Here is a 17,585-nt window from a genome sequence, read left to right as displayed (position 1 = left end):
TCTGCATCCTCCCAGAAGATCCAGCCACAAAGGCACCCTTGGATCCTAATCAACTCTGAACTGCATGTTTCTAGGGGCTCTCTGATGTCCTCTAACCAATACATTTTTTTTTGCTTTGGATGGCAAAAAAAGAGAAAAAAAATACTTAATTCCTGCTATTAGAGACTAGTAAGGCACTCAGTGTAGATGTAACTCAAATAAAGGCAGACCAATCTTTTCCTATGTATTCATTGTTCCTCATTGCTAACATACTTTGTGTTATATCACTCCCTCAGTTATAATCTTGGATCACTTTTCCATGTTTGTGGACAGAATATAGATCTAAAAATTTGGAAACATTGGATTAAACCACAAATTTACTTTAATTCACAAGATTAAGCAATTATATACACAAACCTCAGATGAGAGGTTCTCTGTCTCCTTTGAGTTTAAGAGCCTGAGCCGAATGGCAGTGAAGGGGAGTCAGAGTGCAGAAGCCTAGAAAGTCTGGTCTTCCTAAGAGAGCCAATTTCAAAATGATCAGCCAGTGCAGGCATGACTTTGTGCTAAGTAGCCAGTGATTTTCCAATGTTTTTAAGTTGGAGGGAAATATATGACAGATGTGTTGGCTCTGGAAACAATAAAAACAGCTCCTTAAATCACCAAGAATGGGGTGGGGGGGGGAGAGAAGGTAATACAATACAGGATAAATAAATCAGGAGGGAGACAGCAGGACTGTCTGTTACAGTTGAGGGTAGCAAGGGGATGAAGTGTTCAGAAGCAGTAAACAAGAAAGGGGTGAGAAGGCCTTGGACCACAAGCATCAACCAACACAGAAAATTCCCTTGAACCTCACCCTAAAGGAATATGATATACAACTTGAGGAACACAGAGGAATGAAATACTAACAGAAACTCAAATGGAGCAATGACATTAAAGCACAGTAGTCTTTGTACATTTAATAAAACAAACAGAGGGAAACAATGAATCAGTAGCCTGTCCCAAGTTTATTAAGGCAGTGGCTCTCAGCTTTCCATGTACTTAAGAACTACAGGAGGCTTTAGCTGAAAACTCAGAGCCCTGAACTTCTTGTCCAAGAAGTGCTGTAGTCGTGTGTTTTGTGTGGAATCTGAGAATCTGTATTTGGACAAGTTAGAAGGCACTTCCAATACAGGTGGCATTACTCACTACATTGCACAACAGTCCAGTAACATATTTTAACTTCAAGGAGTACAACGCCAGGTCATATTGTCCTTGAATAATACGTTCAAGATTAAGACACCTGACATGACAGCATGCTGAGTAATCAGGGTGAATACAACTCATTTGGGAAAATTCTAATGCTCACTGTGGATTTGTGACTGAGTAATATGTACGATTCAGTGATAATAATAATAATGACCATCATATAATGAGTTTTCACTTTGGGCCAGACCCTGCTAAGTGCTTTGTATGCATTTAAAAGTTTATTCTTTCACGTAATTGTATGAGGTTTGTTTTATTATTATCACCCTGGTTTTATGGGTAAAGGAGCTAATAAAGGGATGAGGCTCTTGGCTATCACATATTATAGTGGTTAATGTATGTGTGAACTTGACTGGGCCAGGGTGCCCAGACATTTGGTCAAACATTATTCTAGGTGTGTCTGTGAGTGTGTTTCTGGTTTAGATTAACATTTGAATAAGTGGACTGAGCAAATCAAATCATCCTCCCTAATGTGAGTGGGCCTCATCTCATCAACAGTAGATCTGCACAGACCAGACAGTTTGAGAAAGAGGGAATTTCATATGCTGGACTGCATGAGTTGAGGCATCAATCTTATCCTACCTTTGGACTAAAACTTAGGAACCTTTTGTTTTTTTTTTTTTTTAATGTTTATTTATTTTCATCTACTTGACAGTAGCGGGGAAAGAGAGAGGAGGGAAGAAGGGAACAAGGAATGAAGGAAGGGGGGTGGGGGAAGAGACTGTTTTCCACCTGCTAGTTTATTCCTCAAAAGCCTGAAATAGCCAGGGCTGGGCCAGACAGAAGCCAGGAGCCTAAAACTCCATCTGGGTCTCCAGGGGAGTTGCAGGAACCAAATCATGTGAGCCATCATGTGCTATCTCCCAGAATGCATTAACAGGAATTGGGAGGCACTCACATATGGAATGTGGGCTTCTCAAGGTGCAGCTCAATGTCCACCTCAAACTTTCCCAGTTTTTAAGCTTTCAGACACATACTGAGCTTTAAATGGTCAAATCTCATGAGTCTCATTTTCTGACTGGAGTGTGGATATCCACACTTCAGATTGGTGAAAAATGACTGTGTGTTTTTCAAGCCTTTTAGTCTATGGTATTTTCTGATTTCAGTACAAGTTGCCTAATACAGGCTAGTGGGTGCTGCTGTAACAAATAGCTAAATATGTGCAAGTGGCTTTGGAATGGGGTAACGGATAAAGTCTGAGGTTTGAGATACCAGAAATAAGGACATTAAAAGAAAGTCTGGTGAGATCTTAGGTGGAAATGAAGGGCATGTAATTGGAAGCTGTTGAAAAGGCAGTATTTATTATGAAGTGGCATAGTATTTGGCTGAATTGTGTTTGTGTTCTAATGCTTAGTGGAAGGCAGCATTTGTGAGCATTGAAATTGGATATTTAGTTGAGACGATTTCTAAACAAGGTGTTCAAGAATTGACTTGGTTTCTCCCTTTGCTTATAGCAAAATTTTGGGAGATAGATGAATTGAATAAAGAGTTGTTAAGCATAAAAGAACAAGTACTTAAAGAACTGGAAGGAAGGAGAGGGGCTGAGGGAGGGATACAAAGAGGGAGGGAAGTATGGCTATCTTCTTAGAACTGTACCTATGAAATACATGAAATCTATTCGCTTTATATTAATAAAAGTTTAAAAAAAAAGAATTGGAAAATTCTAAGCCCAACCATATTGGAAAAAAAGTAAGAGAACTGACCATGAAAAGAACACTAAGGATGTGGTTGGACAACCACCTGATAAGAGATCATGGGTACAACTCATGAACTTAATCAGCCAACTCAACAGAAGCCATGAGTAGGGATGAAACTATATCAGCAGACTCTTTCAATTTGAACTAAATGGACAAGGTGACAAGGTAGGGTGCAATGAAAGAATGCTGTCACATTTCTTGGATCTTGTAAGATGAGAGCATTGAGCTATTTGGCTGCACATGCGCTGTGTTTCAAAAGAGAAGAAGAAGGGCCACAGAGATAATACAGACATCAATCACCAGGTCTGCCAATCCCACTACTGGTTCAGGATGCACAGGCTAGGGAACATGTTCATCTCCTCCTCAGTTTAGGATGATGAGACTACAACCCAACAGGGGCATGTGTGAACAGAGCTGCAACTCTATCCAAAGGGGTGGAACTGCTCCCACTGATTTATGGGGTAATGTTGCCACCCCAGTGGGACTGGAGGGTAGGACAATGATCCCCAGAGGTTTATTCTCAAGTCTTAACATCTAATGGAATTCAGCTTGCTAGGTTTTGCATTTGCTTTGAGCCTGTCACCCTTTTACTCCCTCCAAGATCTCCATTTTGGAATGGGAATATCTATGGTATGCCTAGCTCACCATTGTATTTTGGAAGCACATGACTTGCCTGGTTTCATAGGTTCAAAGGTGGAGATGAATGTTTCCTTGTGGTAAGTTTTACCTGAAGTATCACTCATATCTGATTTAGAGTATATTTAAATGAGAATGGATTTTGGACTTTAAAGATGATATTGGAGTGAGTTCAGATTTTACAGTCACTGTATGGAATGAATGCAATTTACATGAAACAAAGATGTGAATGGGGATATAGTTAAGGATGGAATGCTATGGACTGAATATTTGTGTCCTTCCAAAACCCATGTGCTGAAGCCCTAACCCCCAATATGATGGCATTTGGAAGTAGAGGCTCTGGGGAGTAATTAGAGTTAGGTAATAAGGGTGAGGCTTTCATGTTGGGATTAGTGCCTTCCTAAGAAGAGACACCAGAGAGTCTCTCTCTCCCATCTGTGCTCTCTCACTTTCTCTTTGTTTTCTCTCTCTTTCTCCCTCTCCCTCTTCTTCTCCCTCTCCCTCTCTCTGTCATTTGAGGATGCAGCAAAAAGTGAGCTGTCTACAAACCATAAAGACAACCCTCTCTGGGTAAGAAAATTGGCTGTCAACTTGATCTTGGCCTTTAGCCTCCAGACCATGAGAAAATACATTTATGTTTAAGCCACCCCAGCTATGGTATTTTATTATGGCAGCCCAAGCAGAATAAGCCACATTCCTATTAAGTTTGAGATTGAACTCAGAAGTCTAACTGGAGGATTTTTCATGTGACCAACTACATTATGCTTTTAGTGGTTCTTTTTTTCCCCAAAGCTCTGCTAGGGAGAAAGCTCTGTGTCATTTCTTCAGGTATTTTCTTTTCCCTTTACACTACTTGATAAGAAAATGTCTGATTTGACTACAGATTCTAGTGCTAAGATGTATTCTTCCTTCTCAGAATGTTTCTGAGCAGTGAGATAGACATTTCTCCAGCCATCACCATGAAACTGTGTAGACAGGCCACAAAGAAAAGGAGCAACTGAATCTTCATTTGTACGTGACTTGACCATGTCACCAACACCTGTGTTGAAACTAAGTTTCACTAAATGCAGCTAGACTCCTGCAGGGCCTGCTTTGCAGCAGTATCTCTAGGAGGATGAGACACACTCATCAGCTCATCAGACCAGCATGCTGTTTGTTGACTTTCTGTAGTCTGGTGAGAGCCAGAGCACTGGGAGAAAAACACACATGTGGATTCAGCACCTTCACAAAACAAAAACATTTTGTAATAGCATTCTGGTCTTTGGATTGACACATATAGTATGTTTGGTTCACAGGTATTTGAAATTCAGGTGTAAGTCTTGGTAAAGAGTAGAGTGACAGGAACCATACTTCTTTTATATAAGGGAGGAGAGGGAGGAATTCCAAGGATGTTTGCTTGTGGATGTCTTAGAGCTTGGCGACTGAGATATACAAAAGGGGAAATCAAGGATGGTCCCTTTACAAATGTGGGCTTCAGGATTTTGTAGAAGCACAAACATGGGACCATCATGGAAAAGGAACTGGGACAAGGATGTGTGTGGTGTATCAACTTTGCACCTACTCTCAGTCAGACCTGCAAAAGCTCCTGACACCTGACTTTAGCCCAGCCCAGCCCTGGCCGTTGCAGCCATTTGGGGAGTGAACCAGCAGATGGGAGATATCTCTCTCTTTGTAATTCTGCCTTTCAAATAAATAAATATTTTTTTTAAAAAATGTTTATTATAGAACTGAGACAGACAGATAATGTAAACTAAAGCAACCAGATATGTCAGCCAAAGCGATCCTCACCAACTCCAAATCAAATCATGTCATTCTACTTATAACTCTTCCTTGCCTTCCATTGCCTGAAAAGTACTGTTGAATAGCCTGTAAGTAGCCCGCAGTCATCTGTCTTGGGCATATTTTGGTAATCTCACCTCAGGTTTCCCCTTCTTTTCTAGCATCATCCCCTCTACAGCTTCCCCTAGGTTCCTGGACCATGTCTGTCTTTCTGACTCACAGCCTTGACTGTTTTTGTTTTTGCAGTTGGATCATTTGTCTCTTGACCTTGGCTTATCCTTATCCTTTTGGTTTCATTATCCACATCTTACTTCAAGTTGTATTCCTTGCTTCATTATTATTTTCTTCTCAGTTTGCAGGTAATAAATTCTTAGCACTCAGACCTTATGAAATTACTATGTCTGCTGACACATTTTTGTCTATCCTCCACTTTAACTGTGAGGCCCACGGGCATCGAAACCAATCTCTCACGGTGTCCCTTCTAAGAGTCCAGCACATTACATATGACTTATGCTTGGAGGTATTCAATAAGTATTTGAATGAATGAATGGATGAATGAATGAATTGAAAGTCACTGTGCTGATAATTGAGCTGTTCATGCTGGGACACTGTGGTTACCTCATACAGGAGGCAAAGAAGCCTGATAAATAAGCACTGTCTGACTTCCTGTGGGAGCAGAATTCTCTGTTATCCTGGCCAGAGGCACAGAAGATAACGAAAGATGTTGCTATAAAGCAGGCCCACAGCATGTATCTGTGTGTTGGGTGAGGGGTACAACTGGGGAGGCCAAGGAGAGCCCGCACGCCTTAGGACAGCCTGCTGTCCTGCTATGAACTGCCTCAGTTCACAGGGCAATGGTTTTCTACTTAGTCTCCCAAGAGGAGTGAAATTTGATAATTCTTGCAAAGACATGGTTGGGGCTATCAAGAACCCTGTCAATTAATCAAGGAACTTGCAGGTCAGAAAGTTGTTGGTAACTAGAAAGAAGTTGAGTCCCAGCCTTAAGAGACCTGATGTTTAAAAGTCAACATGAGATCCATCAGGTGAAAGACATTACAGCCTCCAGCAAGAGAAGGTGGTGCCATTTAGATAAGATCTGCCCAAGTAGGGATGCATGGGTCATATTAATGCTATTTGGTCCTAGTTAATTTCAATAATAAAGCAAACCTCAGGAGACACTAGGTTGTTTCTATATGTCTGACTACCTGTAAAAGGTGTTCATCAAAAATAACTTGCCTGGGGCCGGCATCATGAAGCACTAGGTTAATCCTCCGCCTGTGGCGCTGGCATCCCACATGCCATATGGGCACCGGTTCTGGTCTTGGCTGCTCCTCTTCCAATACAGCTCTCTTCTGTGGCCCGGGAAGGCAGTGGAGGATGGCCCAAGTCCTGGGGCCCTGCACCCGCATGGGAGACCAGGAGAGGCACCTGGCATCTGGCTTCGGATCGGCGCAGCTCCGGCTGTTGCAGCCATTTGGAGAGTGAACCAATGGAAGAAAGATCTTTCTCCCTGTCTCTCCCTCTCACTGACTGTAATTCTACCTGTGAAATAAATAAATAAAAAAATCTTAAAAAAAAATAACTTTCCCATGAGACAGGATAGTTTTCATTTTTGGCCAGAGCAGCTACTTCCTGAGCTTTGGTCTCTGTACTCCACAAACATGCAACTTGTCACCACAGAAGATTTTGATAAAATCATATTAAAGCCCTTATTCCTTCATATTCTTTTTCCTCTAGAACATGAATAGTCATGGGTTAAGATGAGATAGTACATGTAAGTTGTTTTATGAATTCACAGATACTCTATAGAGAACTTTAAATAACGTATCCCTAAGGGAAAACTAAGTGGAAGAAGAAATGGAAAATGGCATTGCCATTCATTTTAGTAGTAGAAGCTCTGTCTTGTCCCTTTAACCTTTTAGCCAGCATACTCTGGAAGTCAGAGCAGCAGCTTCCTTTTGCAGATGGTCTATTGCATGTGCTATTATTATTGACATTGCAACCTGTTCTCTTTTCTCTCCCTCCCAGCAGCAGCCAGACTATTGGCCAAACAGCCTTGAATAAGGAAACCCATTCAAGCCATTTGTCTGCAAATTCATGTGTGTTAAGGCCTCCAAATCACACTTACTCCATCCTGACAAGTGCAAAAGGTGAAAACATTGCTAGACAGTCTATTTTCTGAGAGGGATCAGCCTGTTGCTGAAAGATTTATCATCAGGGAGCTGTGGGGTAGGGAAAGTCCTTTGCTTGAACCAAACTTGGTCATTCAGAGTTCATTCTGTAACCTGATCATTTATTTATATTTTATGCACCTTCTACCAAGGAGAAGAAGGTGCATGTGGGACCATTACCTCATTGAAAATAATGTGGTAAGTAACTATCTCAGTGGACAGCCTGTTACAGATGTTAGTGTGCAGCTCGTTTGAATGTTGCTTTAATCCTTTGGGTTCTGGGTGACCTCCAGTGAGAAAGGGTAAATCAGGTTTGCTTTCTCTATTCACATCCATTACCAATGGGATCATGAGATACAGCTCCTGGTTCCAGCAGACATATTTTCTCACTCCCTAACCACTCACAAAAGAGAACATAGTTGATGAGGGGTGACAGAAAACCTGGAAAAATCAAAGAAAATGTTGTAGGAAAGAAAAAACTCCTTGTAAGTCTTGATGGCCTATGTTTATGAGAATACATTCAATGATACAATAATCTGTCAATGACTCTGAAAGGTAGTCTGACCTTGGCACTACTGTAGGATAAAAAGACATCTACACGTAGAGATCTATAGGAATACTCTGTATGTGCAAGTAGAATGGCTCTTGAGACATTCATTTCCAAATCGTATAGTCTAGAAATGAATGAAGGTATGCTATCTGAAGGAAGACTTACAGAAAACCTTGGGCAATGAAGGTTATTGAAAGGAAAAGAATTATGGATTGATTTAGAAACTTCAGCAAAAGAACAGTCATTTCAGATTATGTATGGTACTGATTAATTCCTTCATCCACTCATTCATTCAGCATGAAACAAAGATTCATTGATCAACTTCTATTCCAGGTACATGGATATCATGGTGAATAAGGTTTTCTACATTCAGAGAATGTACTTAGGGCAGACAATTAAACATGTAAATCTTATAAAGTTCATATAAAGTTTGAGGAGTATCCAAATAGTTTGGATCTGTTTATATTTCACAGACAAAAAGGAAAAATTGTTTAGTACATCTAAGGAAAAAACTGAGCTCACATAACCTACATTCCCTTATTCAGGTAGCACATGTGCTTTTCTAAGAAGATATCTGAGAGAACTCATTTGAGAGCGGCCAGGGTAAAATGCCACTCTTGGGCATTTGACAAGTCATCTCAAAGGTGATTGGAATCCTTCTTACCCAGTGATAGGCAGCTATTTCTAGAGTATGCACTTGACTGAATGAGTCAGTGCAGACTACCCTAATAACATATAACAAGCTACATGGCTTAAACCACATATATTAAATTTTTTCATAATTCTGGGTGCTAGCAGTCTCAGATCAAGGTATGGCAGGGCTAGTTTCTGGTGAATGCTCTTTTGTTAGCTTACAGATAGCTGTGTTTTCACTATGTTTTCACACACACACACACACACACGCACGCACACACACACACAGAGTACTATGATGTTGCTTACTTTCTTTTAAGGGTACCAGATCAATTAGATTTCTGTCCCCGTCCATTTAACCTCATCTAACCTTTATCATCTCCTTGTTTCCAAATATAGTCATATTGGGGGTGATAGCTTCAACTCATAAACATTTTGAGGGGACATAAACATTCAGTTCTTGGGGCTGGTGCTGTGGCGTAGAAAGTTAAGCCTTCGCCTGCAGTGCCTGCATCCCAAGTGGATGCTGGTTCCAGTCTTGGCTGCTCCGCTTAAGATCCAGCTCCCTGCTAATGCACCTGGGAAAGCAGCAAAAATGGTTCCAGTACTTTGGCTCCTAAGCCATGTTGGAAACCCAGGAGAAGCTCCTGGCTCCTGACTTTGACCTGGCTCAGCGCTGGCTAATGCAGCCATTTGGGGAGGGGGAGTAAACCAGTGGATGGAAGATTGATCTCTCTTTGTCTCTTTCCTCCTCCTCTTCCTCTCCTCTATATTCCTTTTCTCAAATAAATAAATGAATCTTGAAAAAAATTCAGTTCATGATAATGACTGATTCTTCCTATCTTGACAATAAGGCACTAAAAGGGCACTCTGCATTAATAGCACAAGATCAGAAAGAAAAATAGAGCCACTTTTCTTTGAAGGCAGCCCTTTAGGCTCTAAAAGCTTTTTCTTCTCACATGCCTGATATAAGGGAAAAATAAAGCATCTCCAGGGCTTAGTAGCCAGAATGTCCCCCTGCAAAAGCCTGGACTCATTCAGTTCAGGAAAGTACCGTATTTTGCTAACAAGCAATCTATCTTGACCTAAATGCTTCTAATGCCAGGAAATACATGAGTAAGCCATGGAGAGCCACAGCTAGGGGATAAGGTAGATATTGAAGCTTAAGGACCATATAATACTGTTATATATGTAACTATATATACTCTCTCTCTCTCTCTCTCTCTCTATATATATATATATATATATTCTCTCTCTCTCTCTCTCTCTCTCTCTCTATATATATATATATATATATATATATATATATATATATACCTAGACAGCTATATATAACTATAAAACTAGAGTTACATGTCAGGTATTACATATATACATTAAACACAAGGATCATTCAAGATAATTCTCTAACATAAGTCAGGCAGGGTTAGATATTTTCATTTCTCATTTGACAGCAGAGGAAACTAAAAAAAAAGTGAATATATCAAAGTTATGAAACAAGTTTGTGATGAAAAAAGAGTTCCCCATGCCAAAACCCAGTGGCCCCAGCCACTACCAGACACATGTTCATGAGTCCTATCCTGTGGGGGGCTTTGGTCTAAGGACAAACCTTTCCTACATAGTTGTGTGATAGTCTAGGCTTGCTGCTCAGAGTTTCTCTTTACAAAATGTTCCTATATATTAAAGACAACACACCTGGAAAACAGAGATATTGAGAGTCTCTACATCAAAATTCAGATTGGCATGAGCCAAATGCCCCTAGGGAAGGCTAGTAAAAAAGGAAGAATTGCATGTTTCCACATATGTTTTCAATGAGACTTATGTCAAATAATTTTATTATTTGACAAAAGCAATCCAAGGAATTACTTTGTTTTTACAGAATACCTTGAAATGTCATTAAAATTCACCTATAAGTACCCACAGAGAACACACCACCTGTGCAGAGTGTTAGAACAAATGAGAAATTGAGGGCTGAGGCCTCCTGAGTAGGAAGACTTGTCCTGCTGCCTAAGGGAAGAGGCAGTGTTCTTGCTTATCTTAGCACTCCAGCCAACCATTTTCACCAACCTGGAGGCAAATAATCCATTTTCAGTTTGACACCAGTCAGAAAACGGTTCTACTAAAACACCCTCCATGTTAACGCAAATGAGATATATGTGGAGAAAAGTGGAGAACACCAAAATGGGTCAGAGTACTCAGAGGAGAGAGGCCATCCATGGGCTGATAAGTGAACAGTAACAGCCATTTTACAGAATATCACTGAGAAGGCAAACCTGCAAGTGCAATTCTATAGAGTAAATTGATACCACAAAGTTTAGAGCCATGCAGCTTCTTTGGATCAATAATTTCACACCATTGAAATTATGCTAAGGGAGTAGAAAAGAATGCTTATTGTTGGGAGACAGTCGTTGGTGGATCTCTTGTATTACGACACATCTTGATGGGCATGCCAACAATGCAACATCCTTATCTCTCTTTGCCCAGGTCATTTCCAAGCCTTGTGCCTGAAGCAGGGAACCTTGGAGGATGAGGTAATGTCTCCTTCTGTGACAAAGAGCAGGCTTGTTGATTGTTTACACAGTAGAGAGGGATTCTCCCAGCTTACTATTCCTTGGTTGCACTGTAAACCTAATATGCACACAGCATCAGTCTAGGGCCATGGAATCACCCTTGTGCTGCTTGAGAGCAAGGGGGTAGTGATGGATATGCTGATGTTGCAGAAATAATTGACTTGCCCAGAGTGGACAGGATCTTTTTAAAACAACCAAAGGTCAGCATCAGTATAAGAACCTAATTTTCAGAACCAGAGGTCCAATACTAGGCTAGTGTATTAATGAATATTAAAACCATCTCTGATCTCTATGAATTATACCATAATTCACCCAGGAAACATAAGGGTCATCCTTCAATTTTGTGACTCATCTCACACATAACTCCTTTTAAATCTCTTGTGATTTCATCTCATTTTAGTACTCTGGTCTCATCATCAAATCTGATCTCCTCATCAAATCCTGAATAGCAGAGTATTCTTTGAATTGATCTCTCTACATTTCACATTTATTGGCCTGCTGTTTCTTCTGTCTTATGATTTTTAAGAAAACATAATTCAGGAGCAGACATTGTTGTGTAGTGGGTTAAGTCACTTCCTAGGATCCCCAAATCTTGTATCGGAGTGCTGGTTCAAGTCCTGGCTCTTCTGCTTCCAATTCAGCTCCTTGCTAATGCATCTTGGGAGACAGTGGAACCCAGGAACCCAGTTACTGGGTTCCTGCCACACACATAGGAGACCTGGATGGAGTTCTGAACTCTTGATGTCTGCTTGGCCTAGTCCTGGCTATTGTAGGCATTTGGGGGATGAACCTAGCAGAGGGAAGATTTCTTTCTCTCTCGCTCTCCTTCTACCTATACCGTTATCTCCTTATTCTGTCTTTCAAGTAGATGAAAATAACTAAAATAAACATTTTAAAAATTCTAAGCATAAATCACAGCATGTCACTACTTCACTTAAAATGCTTCAGTGCCTCCGAAATACCTACAAAATGGCACAGCAGGTAAGGTCTACTCATTATCCTCACTAAGTTTGTTTCTCACTGGCACTCTTACAAACTTCTCTTCAGGCTCACTTCTGATGTCCTTTCTCTTTTTAATTTATTTTTATTTATATAAAGGGAACAAATTTCCTGTATTTCATATATACAGTTTTAACAGCATAATGATACTTCCTACCCTACCCTCCCTCACTCCCACACTTCCTTCTCCTTCCTTCCTTATTTTTCTTTCAATGTTTACAATGGCATATTTTCAAATTAATTTATAATCAAAAGCTTAACCCTCTACTACTTATTACTTGTTTATTATCCTATTTTTTTAATGAAATATACCACCTCAAATGTGTCAGGCAAGTGTTTATTTCAAGATTCAGCCCTTCTAGAAAGGGTTTTGTAATTGCCTCCTTCAGTTGAATTCCCTCCTGGGAGTCTCCACCAAATCATATGAGAACTCATCAAAATACCATTTTTTGCTTTGGATTGTGCTGTGAAAACTTTGAGGGAAAGAATAGTTCCTTGGGGCCGGCACCGTGGCTCATTTGGTTAATCCTCTGCCTGCAGCGCCAGCAATCCCATGTGGGTACCGGGTTCTAGTCCCAGTTGCTCCTCTTCCAGTTCAGCTCTCTGCTGTGGCCTGGGAGAGCGATGGAGGATGGCCCAAGTGCTTGGGCCTCTGCACCCGCATGGGAGACCTGGAAGAAGCTTCTGGCTCCTGACTTCAGATCGCTGCAGTGCCAGCCATAGCGGCCATTTGGGGGGTGAACCATCGGAAGGAAGACCCTTCTCTCTGTCTCTCTCTCACTAACTCTACCTGTGGGAAAAAAAAAAGAATAGTTCCTTATTTACATTGTTAACATATAGTCCAATGCCTTTTTTTTTTTTTTTTTTTTTTTTTTTTTTTTTTTTTGGACAGGCAGTTAGTGAGAGAGAAAGATACAGAGAGAAAGGTCTTCCTTCCATTGGTTCACCCCCAAAATGGCTGCTACGGCCAGCACACTGTGCCAATCCAAAGCCAGATCTCCCATGCAGGTGCAGGGCCCAAGCACTTGGGCCATCCTCCACTGCACTCCCGGGCCACAGCAGAGAGCTGGACTGGAAAAGGAACAACCGGGACAGAATCCGGCACACCAACCAGGACTAGAACCCGGTATGTCAGCGCCGCAGGTGGAGGATTAGCCAAGTGAGCCACAGCGTGTGCCCCAATGCCTATCTTAAAAGAGATAATTGCTCTTTCCGTCTCCGGCAGCCTCGGCGCGAGGAGCCGCCGCCATGTCCGCGCACCTGCAGTGGATGGTCGTGCGCAACTGCTCCAGCTTCCTGATCAAGAGGAACAAGCAGACGTACAGTACGGAGCCCAACAACCTGAAGGCCCACAACTCGTTCCGCTACAACGGGCTTATCCACCGCAAGACCGTGGGCGTGGAGCCGGCGGCCAACGGCAAGGGCGTCGGGGTGGTCATGAAGCGCATGACGGAAGCCGGCCACCTCGTATGTGCGCACCACCATCAACAAGAAGCCCGGGCCACGCTCAGCAGCATCCGGCACGTGATTCGCAAGAACAAGTACCGCCCCGACCTGCGCATGGCCGCCATCCGCAGAGCCAGCGCCATCCTGCACAGCCAGAAGCCGGTGATGGTGACGAGGAAGCGCACCCGCCCCACCAAGAGCTCCTGAGCACCCGCCCACAATAAACAGTCAGACCTGTCCAAAAAAAAAAAAAAAAAGAGAGAGAGAGAGAGAGATAATTATACATGAATGCAAAAGTGTTGTTAAAACCACAGTATAGAGCCGGCGCCACAGCTCACTAGGCTAATCCTCCACCTGTGGCGCTGGCACACCAGGTTCTAGTCCCGGTCAGGGCACCGGATTCTGTCCCGGTTGCCCCTCTTCCAGGCCAGCTCTCTGCTGTGGCCCGGGAGTGCAGTGGAGGATGGCCCAAGTGCTTGGGCCCTGTACCCGCATGGGAGACCAGGAGAAGCACCTGGCTCCTGCCATTGGATCAGCGTGGTGCGCTGGTCCGCAGTGCACCGGCCATGGCGGCCATTGGAGGGTGAACCAACGGCAAAGGAAGACCTTTCTCTCTCTCTCTCACTGTCCACTCTGACTGCCAAAACAAAACACCACAGTATATGAGTTCAGACATAATCAATGAATCTTCTTGATTCTGACAAGCTCCAAGAGTTTCCCTCATGATAGAATCTCAATGGATTCCCATCAATACTTTTGTTTCCCAGAAAGAAATACATCAGGTGATTCCTACCTGCAAAGAATACTGATTTAAACATATCTGCCTTGTCTGGCATAGGACAGTCTCCCTCTACTGACACTGGGGAGAATATATCTTGGGAATGGCAACATCACTGGGAAAAATCCAACAGGAAAAACTAATACCATAACAGCATACTATGCTTTATAAGTTTATCATGTGAAACTGAATATACTAAATGATACTTTAAGAATTTTCTGCAATGTACTCAAATATTCAGGAATAGAAATAAAATGTTAACTCAGCTGAACCAAAGCAGATGTAGGGAAAAAAAAGCAAACAAAAGTCATGATTAGACATGAGGATTGATGCAACCAGACACGAGCCTCAAGCTGGAACCAGGTCTCTACCTTCCATGTAAAAGGTTGGGATGGGACTCTGAACGTCTGTCCTTCTTTTGTGTGATCACTTCCTCAGGGCATACATAGGAGCAACTTAAAGCCTTTGAAAGGCCAAGACAGATCACGAGATATGCGAGGACTTGATAATCCATTTTCAACAAAAGTATTTTTTTTGCCAAGAAATGCTCTGGAACAGCCATCCGCAGTGGAGTTTACACAGCTATCTCTTAAATCAGGACCAAGACAAACACTGCTGTCTTTAAAAGTTCTTCCTCTTCCTGACACCCACAGCGGCCTGATTTGGCCTCAGTCAACTGGCTAGAGCAGGAACTGGACTCAAAATATAACTGAGGAGCTTCGGAAAGGGACCAGGGTCTCTAAGGGTAGCCCTGGACCTTCATGGCTAGAGTGGGCCCTGAATACACTCCTGTGATTATTGGGAAGGGCTCTTGACTCTCTTAGGTCTATCAGGTCTGGACAGCTCTTGGTATGAGTTGGCCCCCATGGTTCAGTGTATCTACTACTGCCCTCTACAGATGGATTTTGTGACTTTACACTTTGCTTCAGAGAAACCATCTACTATCCCTGCTTTGGCTATGCCACCTTGGCTTGCTAAGTGTTATTCTTTTCTCTTAGCATCCAAGTCTTCTTGTCTTTTAATCAGCAGTATTTCTTTTCCCATAAGCCATCAAGCAATTTGTTATGTTTTTTTATTGTCTCTTCTGGCCTCAAGAGCTGATTTCCACTTCTAATGTGGCTGAACCAGAGATTGGACACTAATAATGTATAGACACCATACTGCATCAGTTTCTCAGCTCCCCAAAGCAATAGCCACCTTCTGTATTATACAAAGGATCTTCAAAAAGTTCACAGAAAAAAGTGCAGTATGAAAAACCTATGCATGGGTTTCAAAAGGTTTTTGCGGCAAACTTAACTTGTAGTAACATGTTAAAACACACCTTGCCAAGATCTGGTTTGAAGCGCCAGCAAGGATAAGATACCAGTTTGAAAAGAGCACCTATCAGAACAACACATATTCTAGTAAAATTGAACTAAGAACAAACATCAAATTTATGGTGGAGCTTGGGTGGAAGAACAATGAAACCATGGTGCTTTTCAAAATGTTTACCATGTTAAAGAAATCAACAATTAACTAATGGATAATTCTTTTAAAGAAAGAACATGATGATGTTGAAAATTAGCCTATAAGAACAAATTTATCTACATTAATTTGCAAGGGAAATTTAATCTTGGTCATGCTATAGTTAAAGAGGACTGACAACTAACAGCAGAAACAATAGCCAATACCATAGACATGTCCCCAGTTGATTCAGCTTACACAATTCTGCTTGGAGAATTGAAATTTAGAAAAAGTTTCTGCTCAATAGATGTCCAAACTGTTGCACCCAGATCTGCTACAGACAACAGCAGAACTCCAACAGAATACTATTTTAAAGTGGGATCAAGACCCTGATATGCTTCATCAAAAAAATTATAACAGGGGACTAAACATTGTTTTACCCATATTATCCTGAAGACAAAGCACAATCAAAGCAATGGTTACCAAGAGGTAGAAGTGGTCCAGTCAAAGAACAATAGTCATGGCAACAGTTTTTTTTGGATGCTCAAGGCATTTTGCTTGATGATTTCTTGGAGGGTCAAAGAATGATGACACCTGTTTATTATGACAATATTTTGAGAATGTTGTCCAAAGATTTAGCAGAAAAGGACTTGGGGAAGCCTCACCAGAGAGTCTTTTTTTTTTTTTTTTAACCACAACAATGTCCCTGCTTTTTCCTCTCAACAAAGAAGGTAATTTTATGTGATTTTTGATGGGAAATCATTAGGCATCCACTTTACAGTCTTGATTTGTCTCTTTCTGACTTTTTAAAAAAAGTTTTTTTTTCCTTTTTAAAGATTTATTTATTTGAAAAAACATTAAAGAGAGATAGAGAGAGCGAGACTTAGACATAGAGAGATAGAGATCTATCTGCTGGTTCACTCCCAAAATTCCCACAATAGCCAGGGTTGGACCAAACCAAAACTAGGGTCCAGGGACTCCATTCAGGTCTCCCATGTGAATGACAGGGATACAAGTACTAGGACCATTATTTGCTGCCTCCTAGGGATATTAGTAGAAATATATGTTGAAAGGGAAGGACTCAATCCCAGACACTCTAACATGGGATGCAGGTATCCCAAGCAGTGGCTTAATCTGCTGCAGCACAATAACTGCCCCTTCTTTTAGATTATTAATGTTTAAAAGAAATCTTTTTTCAGTTAATAATTTAAGAAAGACTGGGAGCTGGTGCTGTGGCACTCAGGTTAACACCCTCTGAAGCGCCAGCATCCCATATGGCCACCGGCTTGAGACCTGGCTGCTCCACTTCCAATCCAGCTCTCTGCTATGGCCTAGGAAAGCAGTAGAAGAAGGCCCAAGACCTTGGGCCCCTGCATCCACATGGGAGTCCCGGAAGGGGCTCCTGGCTCCTGGCTCCTGGCTCCAGATTGGTGCAGCTCCGGCCATTGTGGCCAATTAGAGAGTGAACCAGCGGATGGAAGACCTCTCTCTCTCTGCCTCTCCTCTCTCTGTGTAACTCTGACTTTCAAATGAATAAATAAATATTTTTAAAAAAAGAAAGATTGAATTCATAGGGTTACATTCCCAGGACCCTCAGTTTCTTAGGGAGGGATTAAATGACTGGTATCATGTCTTATAAAAGTGTCTTGACTTGATGGA

At 41.8% G+C, this 17,585-nt stretch overlaps 1 pseudogene; it reads left to right on the top strand.

Moving 5' to 3' along the window:
- Nucleotides 1–13,469: 13,469 nt before the first annotated feature.
- Nucleotides 13,470–13,927, top strand: LOC133749624 (large ribosomal subunit protein eL28-like; annotated as a pseudogene).
- The last annotated feature ends 3,658 nt before the right edge of the window (nt 13,928–17,585 follow it).

The sequence above is a fragment of the Lepus europaeus genome, chromosome 20 (genome assembly GCF_033115175.1).
Source record: "Lepus europaeus isolate LE1 chromosome 20, mLepTim1.pri, whole genome shotgun sequence".
NCBI lineage: Eukaryota > Metazoa > Chordata > Mammalia > Lagomorpha > Leporidae > Lepus > Lepus europaeus.
The sequence above is the reverse complement of the archived record's forward strand: the minus strand, read 5'-3'. Positions and strand labels throughout refer to the sequence as shown.